The following is a 12,035-nucleotide window of genomic DNA, read 5'->3' on the forward strand; positions in this document are numbered from 1 at the left end:
GCTGTAGGTGACACTCATGTGGAGGATATATCTTGTTTTGTCCTTAACGGATTGCCTTCTCCTCTAGTTTTGGGGTTACCCTGGCTCACTAGACATAACCCCACTATTGATTGGCAAGGAAGGCAAATAAATGAGTGGAGTGACTTTTGTAGAGAGAATTGTCTCACAGCGACTTTTTCAGAGGTGTCTACTAAAACTGTGCCATCATTTCTCTCTGATTTCTCGGACGTGTTTTCCGAGAGCGGTGTTCAGGAGCTACCTCCTCACCGGGAGTTTGACTGTCCCATTAACCTCATTCCCGGCGCCAAGCTGCCAAAAGCACGCCTCTACAATCTCTCACAACCGGAAAGAATCGCAATGCGAACTTATATCTCCGAGAGTCTCGAGAAGGGGCATATTCGTCCCTCAAAGTCACCTGTGGCCGCGGGTTTTTTTTTTGTTAAAAAAAAAGATGGCTCTCTGAGACCTTGCCTAGATTTTAGGGAGCTGAACCGTATCACGATTCGCGATCCCTATCCCCTTCCTCTGATCCCGGACCTCTTCAACCAAATTGTTGGGGCCAAGGTGTTTTCCAAATTGGATTTGAGAGGCGCGTACAACCTGGTTAGGGTCAGAGAGGGGGATGAATGGAAAACGGCCTTTAATACCCCTAACGGGCATTTCGAGAATCTCGTTATGCCTTTCGGCCTGATGAATGCTCCGGCCGTCTTTCAGCATTTTGTTAATAGTATTTTCTACCATTTAATGGGGAAATTTGTATTGGTGTATCTTGATGATATTTTGATTTTTTCCCCTGATGTTCAGACCCATCAGGATCATCTTTTTCAGGTTCTGCAGATTCTGCGGGAAAATAAATTGTACGCCAAGCTGGAGAAATGTCTTTTTATGGTATCGGAGATTCAATTTCTGGGTTTTCTCCTCTCTGCTTCTGGTTTTCGCATGGATCCGGAGAAGGTCCGTGCTGTACTTGAGTGGGAGCTTCCTGAGAATCAGAAGGCATTGATGCGCTTTATGGGTTTTGCGAACTATTACAGAAAGTTCATTTTGAATTATTCCTCTGTTATCAAACCCCTTACTGACATGACAAAAAAGGGGGCGGATTTTTCCTCTTGGTCGGAGGAGGCGCTTGCAGCCTTTTCTAAGATTAAAGAGAGTTTTGCGTCTGCTCCCGTCTTGGTGCATCCCGATGTTTCCTTACCTTTTATTGTTGAGGTGGATGCTTCCGAGGTGGGTGTGGGTGCGGTTTTGTCCCAGGGCCCTTCTCCTGCCAAATGGCGACCCTGTGCCTTTTTCTCTAAAAAACTCTCCCCGGCAGAGAGAAACTATGATGTGGGAGATAGGGAGTTGTTGGCCATCAAGTTGGCTTTCGAGGAATGGCGCCATTGATTGGAGGGGGCCAGGCACCCTATCACCGTTTTTACCGACAATAAGAATCTGGCATACTTGGAGTCGGCCAGGCGTATGAATCCGAGACAGGCCAGATGGTCTCTGTTCTTCTCCAGATTCAATTTTGTGGTTACATTCCGACCTGGGATAAAAAATGTGAAGGCTGATGCTCTCTCTCGCTGTTTTCCGGGAGGAGGAAACTCCGAGGACCCGGGTCCCATTTTGGCGGAGGGGGTAGTTGTTTCTGCTCTATATTCCGATTTGGAGGCCGAGGTCCAGGCTGCCCAGACTGAGGCACCTGCCCGTTGTCCTTCTGGGAAGTTGTTCGTGCCTCCTGAGCTACGTCACAAACTCTTTAAGGAGCATCATGATACGGTTCTTGCTGGTCACCCCGGGAGTAGAGCCACGGTAGATCTCATTGCTCGGAGATTTTGGTGGCCGGCTCTTCGTAAGTCGGTGGAGGGTTTTGTGGCTGCTTGTGAGACGTGCGCTCGCGCTAAGGTCCCTCGTTCGCGGCCTTCAGGTTCCCTTCTCCCGTTACCCATACCTTCCCGTCCTTGGACACACCTGTCCATGGACTTTATCACGGATCTTCCTCGTTCCTCGGGGAAGTCGGTGATCCTGGTGGTGGTGGACCGTTTTAGCAAGATGGCTCATTTCGTACCTTTCCCTGGTTTACCCAATGCTAAAACGTTGGCGCAAGCTTTTGTCGACCATATTGTTAAATTGCACGGCATTTCCTCTGATATTGTTTCCGATAGAGGCACGCAGTTTGTGTCCAGGTTCTGGAAGGCTTTCTGTTCTCGCCTGGGGGTTCGGCTGTCCTTCTCTTCTGCTTTTCACCCGCAGTAGAATGGTCAGACTGAGCGCCTCAATCAGAATCTGGAGACATATTTGCGCTGTTTTGTGGCAGAGAACCAGGAGGATTGGTGTTCATTTCTCCCTCTTGCTGAGTTTGCTCTGAACAACCGTCGTCAGGAATCTTCTGATAAGTCACCATTCTTTGGTGCATATGGGTTCCATCCGCAGTTTGGGACATTCTCGGGAGGGGCTCTTTCTGGTTTACCTGAGGAGGAGAGATTTTCCTCGTCTTTGTCTACCATTTGGCAAAAGATTCAGAGTAATCTTAAAAAGATGAGTGAGAGGTATAGGCGTGTGGCTGATAAGAGACGTGTGCCTGGTCCGGACCTGAATGTGGGTGATCTGGTGTGGTTGTCTACAAGAAATATTAAACTGAAGGTTCCCTCCTGGAAATTGGGTCCCAAGTTTATTGGACCTTATAAAATCTTGCCAGTCATCAATCCTGTTGCCTTCCGTCTTGATCTTCCACGGGTTTGGAAGATACATAATGTATTTCACAGATCTCTCTTAAAACCATATGTCCAGCCCACGGTACCCTCCTCTTTGCCTCCTCCTCCGATTTTGGTTGATGGCAATCTGGAGTTTGAGGTTTCCAGAATTGTGGACTCTCGCATTGTCCGCGGTTCTCTTCAGTACCTCGTTCATTGGAAGGGTTATGGTCCTGAGGAGAGGATGTGGGTTCCGGTGTCGGACATTAAAGCCACTCGCCTCATCAGGGCATTTCATAGGGCTCATCCTGAGAAGGTGGGTCCTGGGTGTCCGGAGTCCACCCGTAGAGGGGGGGGGGGGGGGTACTGTCACTACCAGAGCTTTGGGACGTTCTCACAGCTCTGTTTCTCCACCCCTGTGATGATGTCACTACTAGAGCTGGGAGGAGTTCTCACTGCTCTGTTTACTTTTGGTTTCCTTCCTCCCAGCTGTTCCTCATGCGTTTGATTTCCCTCTCTTTATATCACCCCTCCTCCTATTGTAGGGCGTGGATTATAGTTCTCATTTCAGTTGTAGCTCTTGCTTTAGTATCTTCACTTGTAGCTATCAGTTCACTGGACCTGTGTTCTGCTGCAGCAAGCACTCCGGATATTGCCAGCTGTCCTTGGATCCGTCTTCTCTGCGGCTGCAACACCTTCAGCTAAGTGTACAGACATTGTTGTGTACCTGATTATTTTCTGACTGGATCTGAGGTGGCCACGGTTCCCTCCATATACTGAGTAGGGCACCGGTGGCCGTGCCCCTTCCACTATTGTAGGGGTTACAGTGGTCATCAGTCTTAGGCACGTGGGCATGCCTCGTTCCGCCATTTGGATCCGGGCATGTGCTTTAGCAGAATAGGGAGAGCTTTGAGGGTCTGACAGGGGTCACCCTTTATCCTCCCTAGTTTGGGTCCGGTCAGTAGCTCTTTTACTGTGTATACTATTGTTGCTCACATACAGCCGTGACATTATTATACTTTTTTTTTAACTTTTTGAACTGAAAGTTAACTTTTTTGCTTACTGGTGTTTTTTTTGTTTTTTTTACCTTTTATGGGACAAATCTCTCCTTCCCCATGGGACAATGTGCAAAGCGCAAATCGCCCAAAGATGTGGCGAAGTACATTATGCACTTTATCCCAGGTGAAAGGAGAGGTTTGCAGCAGCTGTGAGAGAAAGGGCCCTAATAGCCCTGTGTGCCTGTCCTGTGAGATGCAATCCATATGCTAAGTGTACCTGTGTGTGGTACTTCCGGAAACACTCTCCAAAGCATAGGGCAGGGGGGTCAGGGCAGTCAGGACAGAAATAGCGGGTGTCACCCCTTATTCCACTCCTGCTACAGACACAACATCTTTTTCGGGGTGACGGTTGGGTTGAGGTACCAGGAACGACACTGGGGAAATGTCGCTCGTGTAGACGGCTAACTACACTAGTGGATGGTGCCACGGAACCTTCTGGATACAGGAGGTTCTCGATGATCTCTTACTGAAATTTGAGGAAGGATCGTGTTCTCCCAGCCTTACTGTAGAGAACAAAACTATTATATGCAGCCAATTGAATTAAATATACAGACACCTTCTTATACCAGCGTCTGGTGCGTCGGGAAACTAAATACCGAGACAACATCTGGTCATTGAAGTCCACCCCTCCCATGAGCAAATTATAGTCGTGGACACAGAGGGGCTTTTCAATGACACGGGTTGCTCGCTCAATTTGTATTGTCGTGTCTGCGTGAATGGAGGAGAGCATGTAAACGTCACGCTTGTCTCTCCATTTCACCACGAGCAGTTCTTCGTTACACAAGGCAGCCCTCTCCCCCCTTGCAAGACGGGTGGTAACGAGCCGTTGGGGGAAGCCCACGCGACTAGTTCGCGCGGTGCCACAGTAGCCAATCTGTTCTAGGAACAAATGCCTGAAGAGGGGCACACTTGCCAAATAAGGGTGACACCAAGTCCCAGACTGTCTTCCCACTGCTCCCCAGGTAGTCAGGGCAACCGACCGGCTCCAGGGTCTGATCTTTTCCCTCATAGATCCGTAATTTGTGGGTATAGCCTGTGGCCCTTTCACAGAGCTTATACAATTTGACCCCATACTGGGCGCGCTTGCTTGGGATGTATTGTTTGAAGCCAAGGCGCCCGGTAAAATGTATTAGGGACTCGTCTACGCAGATGTTTTGCTCTGGGGTATACAAATCAGCAAATTTCTGGTTGAAGTGGTCTATGAGGGGCCGAATTTTGTGGAGCCGGTCAAAAGCTGGGTGGCCTCTGGGACGAGAGGTGCTGTTGTCGCTAAAGTGCAGGAAACGCAGGATGGCCTCAAATCGTGCCCTGGACATAGCAGCAGAGAACATGGGCATGTGATGAATCGGGTTCGTGGACCAATATGACCGCAATTCATGCTTTTTGGTTAGACCCATGTTCAGGAGAAGGCCCAGAAAAAATTTAATTTCGGAAACTTGGACTGGTTTCCACCAGAAAGGCTGAGCATAAAAGCTTCCCGGGTTGGCGGATATAAATTGAGTGGCATACCGATTTGTTTCTGCCACGACTAAGTCCAAGAGCTCCGCAGTCAAGAACAGCTCAAAAAATCCCAGGGCCGAACCGATCTGAGCTGTCTCAACCCGAACTCCAGACTGGGCGGTGAAAGGGGGAACTAATGATGCGGCTGAAGTTGGTGACTGCCAATCAGGATTTGCCAGCACCTCAGGGACTCTAGGGGGTCTACGGGCCTGTCTGTGCGGTGGCTGCGACGGGGTAACTACTGCACGTGCCACCGTACCAGCTTCAACTGCCCTTCTGGTGCTCGCCACTTCACCATGTTGTACGGCAGTGCTGGTACTAGGTCCAGGGAGGGCTGTGCTGCTGGTGTATGACTCACCACGTGATCCGACAGCGCCAGCCCCACTCTGCTGTTCTTGAAGCGGATCCTGCGCAACCTGTGGTCTAGCGACATGGGGCCGGGTACGCCTGGTGCTATCAGGGACCTCAACCTCCTCGTCGGAACATATTCTGACCCGCTAGATTCGTCAGATGAGGGTTCCCATTCCTCATCCGACTGGGTCAGAATCCTGTAGGTCTCTTCAGAAGAATACCCCCTGTTTGACATTTGGACTACTAAATTTAGGGGTATTCCCTGAGACTACCCAAGAAAAAAAGCAAGCCTGTCTTACAAAGGGGAGGCTAGCGAAGTACCGGAGGCCGCTGCGATTGATAAAAAATATCAAAACTGATTTTTTTATCGCCGCAGCACTTGGAAAATGATTGTGCAGTGATCAAAAAAATATATATTTTTTGTCACTGCGGCGGGGCGGGTGTGGGTGAACGCACGTGTGGGCGACCGATCAGGCCTGATCGGGCAAACACTGCGTTTTGGGTGGAGGGCGAGCTAAGGGGACACTAATACAATTATAGATCTGACTGTGATCAGTTTTGATCACTTACAGATACTATAAAAGTACAAATGCTGATTAGCGATACGCTAATCAGCGAATCAGTGACTGCGGTGCGGTGGGCTGGGCACTAACTGACGCTAAACTACCTAACCAAGGGGCCTAAACTATCCTAAAACCTATCAGTCAATACCAGTGGAAAAAAAAAAGTGACAGTTTACACTGATCACTTTTTTCCTTTCACTAGGTGATTGACAGGGGCGATCAAGGGGTTAATTGGGGTGATGGGGGGTGATCTGGGGCTAAGTGTAGTGTTTGGTGGCTACTCACTGTGATGTCTGCTCCTCTGCTGGAACCAACCGACGAAAAGGACCAGCAGAGGAGCAGACAAGCCATTTAACACATCATATTTACTAATATAATGTGTTATCTGGCATGTGATTTGATTTTTTGAAAATCGCCAGCCTTCCAGCCACGATCATTGGCTGGCAGGCTGGTGACGAAATACTTCTTTAACTTTTGCCGGCCCGCGATGCGCATGCGCAGGCCGGCTTTGAGCGAAATTTCGCATCTCGCAGTTAACCGCCTCCGGACCGCCTAACGCAGGATCGCCTTCCGGAGGCGGCAGCCCTGCGCAGAGTCACGCATATACGCGTCATCTCGCGAGACGCGAGATTTCGCTCAAAGCCGGCCCGCGCATGCGCATTGCGGGCCGGCAAAAGTTAGAGGGGGGTCACGTCATCAGCTTGCCAGCCAATGATCGTGGCTGGCAAGCTGAAGATTTTTTTAAAAATCGAATCAGAAGTCAGATAACACATTATATTTGTAAATATGATGTGTTAAATGGCTTCTCTGCTCCTCTGCTGGTCCTTTTCGTCGGTTGGTTCCAGCAGAGGAGCAGACATCACAGTGAGTAGCACCAAACACTTCACTTAGCCCCAGATCACCCCCCCCCATCACCCGAATTAACCCCTTGATCACCCCTGTCAATCACCTAGTGAAAGGAAAAAAGTGATCAGTGTAAACTGTCACTTTTTTTTTTCACTGGTATTGACTGATAGGTTTTAGGATAGTTTAGGCCCCTTGGTTAGGTAGTTTAGCGTCAGTTAGCGCCCAGCCCACCGCACCGCAGTCACTGATTCGCTGATTAGCGTATCGCTAATCAGCATTTGTACTTTTATAGTATCTGTAAGTGATCAAAACTGATCACAGTCAGATCTATAATTGTATTAGTGTCACCTTAGTTCGCCCTCCACCCAAAACGCAGTGTTTGCCCGATCAGGCCTGATCGGTCGCCCACACGTGCGTTCACCCACGCCCGCCCCGCCGCAGTGACAAAATTTTTTATTTTTTTTTATCACTGCACAATCACTTTACAAGCGCTGCGGCGATAAAAAAAAATCAGTTTTGATGTTTTTTATCAATCGCAGCGGCCTCCGGTACTTCGCTAGCCTCCCATTTGTAAGACAGGCTTGCATTTTTTCTTGGGTAGTCTCAGGGAATACCCCTAAATTTAGTAGTCCAAATGTCAAACAGGGGGTATTCTTCTGAAGAGGCCTACAGGATTCTGACCCAGTCGGATGAGGAATGGGAACCCTCATCTGACGAATCTAGCGGGTCAGAATATGAACCTGTAGAAAGCAGTGGCAGTCTGACCCAAAGTTCCGACGAGGAGGTTGAGGTCCCTGATAGCACCAGGCGTACCCGGCCCCGTGTCGCTAGACCACAGGTTGTGCAGGATCCGTTTCAAGGGCAGCAGAGTGGGGCTGGCGCTGTCGGATCACGTGGTGAGGCATACACCAGCAGCACAGCCCTCCCTGGACCTAGTACCAGCACTGCCATACAACATGGTGAAGTGGCGAGCACCAGAAGGGCAGTTGAAGCTGGTACGGTGGCACGTGCAGTAGTCACCCCGTTGCAGCCACCGCACAGACAGGCCGTAGAGCCCCTAGAGTCCCTGAGGTGCTGGCAAACCCTGATTGGCAGTCACCAACTTCAGCCGCACCTGTAGTTCCCCCTTTCACCGCCCAGTCTGGAGTTCGGGTTGAGACAGCTCAGATCGGTTCGGCCCTGGGATTTTTTGAGCTGTTATTGACTGCGGAGCTCTTGGACTTAGTCTTGGCAGAAACAAATCGGTATGCCACTCAATTTATATCCGCCAACCCGGGAAGCTTTTATGCCCAGCCTTTCCGGTGGAAACCAGTCCAAGTTTCCGAAATAATATTTTTTTTTTTCTGGGCCTTCTCCTGAACATGGGTCTAACCAAAAAGCATGAATTGCGGTCATATTGGTCCACGAACCCAATTCATCACATGCCCATGTTCTCTGCTGCTATGTCCAGGACACGTTTTGAGACCATCCTGCGTTTCCTGCACTTTAGCGACAACAGCACCTCCCGTCCCAGAGGCCACCCAGCTTTTGACCGGCTCCACAAAATTTGGCCCCTCATAGACCACTTCAACCAGAAATTTGCAGATTTGTATACCCCAGAGCAAAACATCTGTGTAGACGAGTCCCTAATATATTTTACCGGGCGCCTTGGCTTCAAACAATACATCCCAAGCAAGCGCGTATGGGGTCAAATTGTATAAGCTCTGTGAAAGGGCCACAGGCTATACCCACAAATTTCGGATCTATGAGGGAAAAGATCAGACCCTGGAGCCGGTCGGTTGCCCTGACTATCTGGGGAGCAGTGGGAAGACAGTCTGGGACTTGGTGTCACCCTTATTTGGCAAGGGGTACCATCTTTATGTGGACAATTTTTACACAAGTGTGCCCCTCTTCAGGCATTTGTTCCTAGAACAGATTGGCTGCTGTGGCACCGTGCGACCTAGTCGCCAGGGCTTCCCCCAACGGCTCGTTACCACCCGTCTTGCAAGGGGGGAGAGGGCTGGCTTGTGTAACGAAGAACTGCTCGCGGTGAAATGGAGAGACAAGCGTGACGTTTACATGCTCTCCTCCATTCACGCAGACACGACAATACAAATTGAAAGGGCAACCCGTGTCATTGAAAAGCCCCTCTCAGTCCACGACTATAATGCGCTCATGGGAGGGGTGGACCTCAATGACCACATGTTGGCTCCCTATTTAGTTTCCCGACGCACCAGACGCTGGTATAAGAAGGTGTCTGTATATTTGATTCAATTGGCGATGTACAATAGTTTTGTTCTCTACAGTAAGGCTGGGAGAACATGATCCTTCCTCAAATTTCAGGAAGAGATCATCGCGAACCTCCTGTATCCGGGAGGTTCCGTGGCCCCAACCACCAGTGTAGTTAGCCGTCTACACGAGCGACATTTCCCCAGTGTCGTTCCTGGTACCTCAACCCAACCGTCACCCCGAAAAAGATGTTGTGTCTGTAGCAGGAGTGGAATAAGGCGTGACACCCGCTATTTCTGTCTTGACTGCCCTGACCACCCTGCCCTATGCTTTGGAGAGTGTTTCCGGAAGTACCACACACAGGTACACTTAGCATAGGGATTGCATCTCACAGGACAGGCACACAGGGCTATTAGGGCCCTTACACTCACAGCTACTGCAAACCTCTCCTTTCACCTGGGATAAAGTGCATAATGTACTTCGCCAGATCTTTGGGCGATTTGCGCTTTGCACATTGTCCCATGGGGAAGGAGAGGTTTGTCCTATAAAAGGTAAAAAAAATAAAAAATCACCGGTAAGCAAAAAAGTTAACGTTCAGTTCAAAAGTTTATATGTTCTGTTCAAAAGTTATTATAAAGTTAATAAATTTATTGTGTTGCGGCCTGGTTTTTTCTTTTTTTTTCACCTTCCAGGTGGACCAACCGATCGACTAGCTGCAGCACTGATGTGCATTCTGACAGAAGCATTGCGCTGCTGTCAGATTACACAAAAGTCAGTGTATGCGGCGCTGCAAGATGAGATTTCTCCTCTGCAGTAAAAGATACGTTTGCCGAGGCATATGAGCTGAGGAGGCAGCGGTGTTCATATACTTTGGCAAACACTTTGTATATATCAAAAAAAAAATCCCGGCAATGATTTATTCATCCACATCGATTGATGTGAATGGAGAAATCAGGTTTGCCAGGGCATACGAGCTAAGTGGGTATGGATGTTGGGCGGAGCTCCTATGTCCTGGCAGACGCCTTTCCTCTCCTTTTTTTTTTTGGCAGAGATTTTTTCATCCACATTGATCGATGCGAATGAAGAAATCTGTGCCGTTCATTTTTTCTTTCAGACCAGAGGCTGAACGGGAAAAAAAAAAATATCTCATTATCCGTATGCTCAATGTAAGGAGAATAGCAGAAACTCCTAATGCTGGCCATACATGTAATGATTGCGGAGACCCTCAAATGCCAGGGCAGTACAAACACCCCACAAATGACCCCATTTTGGAAAGAAGACACCCCAAGGTATTCCGTGAGGGGCATATTGAGTCCATGAAAGATTGAAATTTTTGTCCCAAGTTAGCGGAAAGGGAGACTTTGTGAGAAAAAAACAAAAAAATAAAATAAATTTCCGCTAACTTGTGCCAAAGAAAAAAAAAATCTCTATGAACTCGCCATGCCCCTCATTGAATACCTTGGGGTGTCTTCTTTCCAAAATGGGGTCACATGTGGGGTATTTATACTGCCCTGGCATTTTAGGGGCCCTAAAGTGTGAGAAGAAGTCTGGGATCCAAATGTCTAAAAATGCCCCCTTAAAAGGAATGTGGGCCCCTTTGCGCATCTAGGCTGCAAAACAGTGTCACACATGTGGTATCGCTGTACTCAGGAGAAGTTGGGTAATGTGTTTTGGGGTGTTATTTTACATATACCCATGCTGGGTGAGAGAAACATCTCGGTCAAATGCCAACTTTGTATAAAAAAAAAAAATGGGAAAAGCTGTATTTTGCCGAGATATTTATCTCACCCAGCATGGGTATATGTAAAATGACACCCCAAAACACATTGCCCAACTTCTCCTGAGTACGGCAATACCACATGTGTGACACTTTTTTGCAGCCTAGCTGGGCAAAGGGGCCCACATTCCAAAGAGCACCTTTCGGATTTCACCGGCCATTTTTTACAGATTTTGATTTCAAACTACTTACCACACATTCGGGCCCCTAGAATGCCAGGGCAGTATAACTACCCCACAAGTGACCCCATTTTGGAAAGAAGACACCCCAAGGTATTCGCTGATGGGCATAGTGAGTTCATAGAAGTTTTTATTTTTTGTCACAAGTTAGTGGAATATGAGACTTTGTAAGAAAAAAATAAAAATAAAAAAAATCATCATTTTCCGCTAACTTGTGACAAAAAATAAAAACTTCTATGAACTCACTATGCCCATCAGCGAATACCTTAGGGTGTCTACTTTCCGAAATGGGGTCATTTGTGGGGTGTTTGTACTGTCTGGCCATTGTAGAACCTCAGGAAACATGACAGGTGCTCAGAAAGTCAGAGCTGCTTCAAAAAGCGGAAATTCACATTTTTGTACCATAGTTTGTAAACGCTATAACTTTTACCCAAACCATTTTTTTTACCCAAACATTTTTTTTTTTTATCAAAGACACGTAGAACAATAAATTTAGAGAAAAATGTATATATGGATGTCGTTTTTTTTGCAAAATTTTACAACTGAAAGTGAAAAATTTAATTTTTTTTGCAAAACAATCGTTAAATTTCGATTAATAACAAAAAAAAGTTAAAATGTCAGCAGCAATGAAATACCACCAAATGAAAGCTCTATTAGTGAGAAGAAAAGGAGGTAAAATTAATTTGGGTGGTAAGTTGCATGACCGAGCAATAAACGGTGAAAGTAGTGTAGGTCAGAAGTGTAAAAAGTGGCCTGGTCATTAAGGGTGTTTAAGCTAGGGGGGATGAAGTGGTTAAGGTGAAAAATGGCAAGGTCCTTAAGGGGTTAAAGGCTGTTATATTAATAACCATCTACAAAAAGTCAATTACAAAGTAACA

General features: G+C 47.7%; 1 protein-coding gene across 1 annotated transcript in view; it reads right to left on the bottom strand.

Annotated features, from left to right (window-relative positions):
• The window catches only part of LOC120997613 (galactose-3-O-sulfotransferase 4-like), a 291,755-nt gene that overhangs the window by 73,435 nt on the left and 206,285 nt on the right, over positions 1-12,035 (bottom strand). The window lies entirely within an intron of this gene.

The sequence above is a fragment of the Bufo bufo genome, chromosome 4 (assembly GCF_905171765.1).
Source record: "Bufo bufo chromosome 4, aBufBuf1.1, whole genome shotgun sequence".
Taxonomy (NCBI): Eukaryota; Metazoa; Chordata; class Amphibia; order Anura; family Bufonidae; genus Bufo; species Bufo bufo.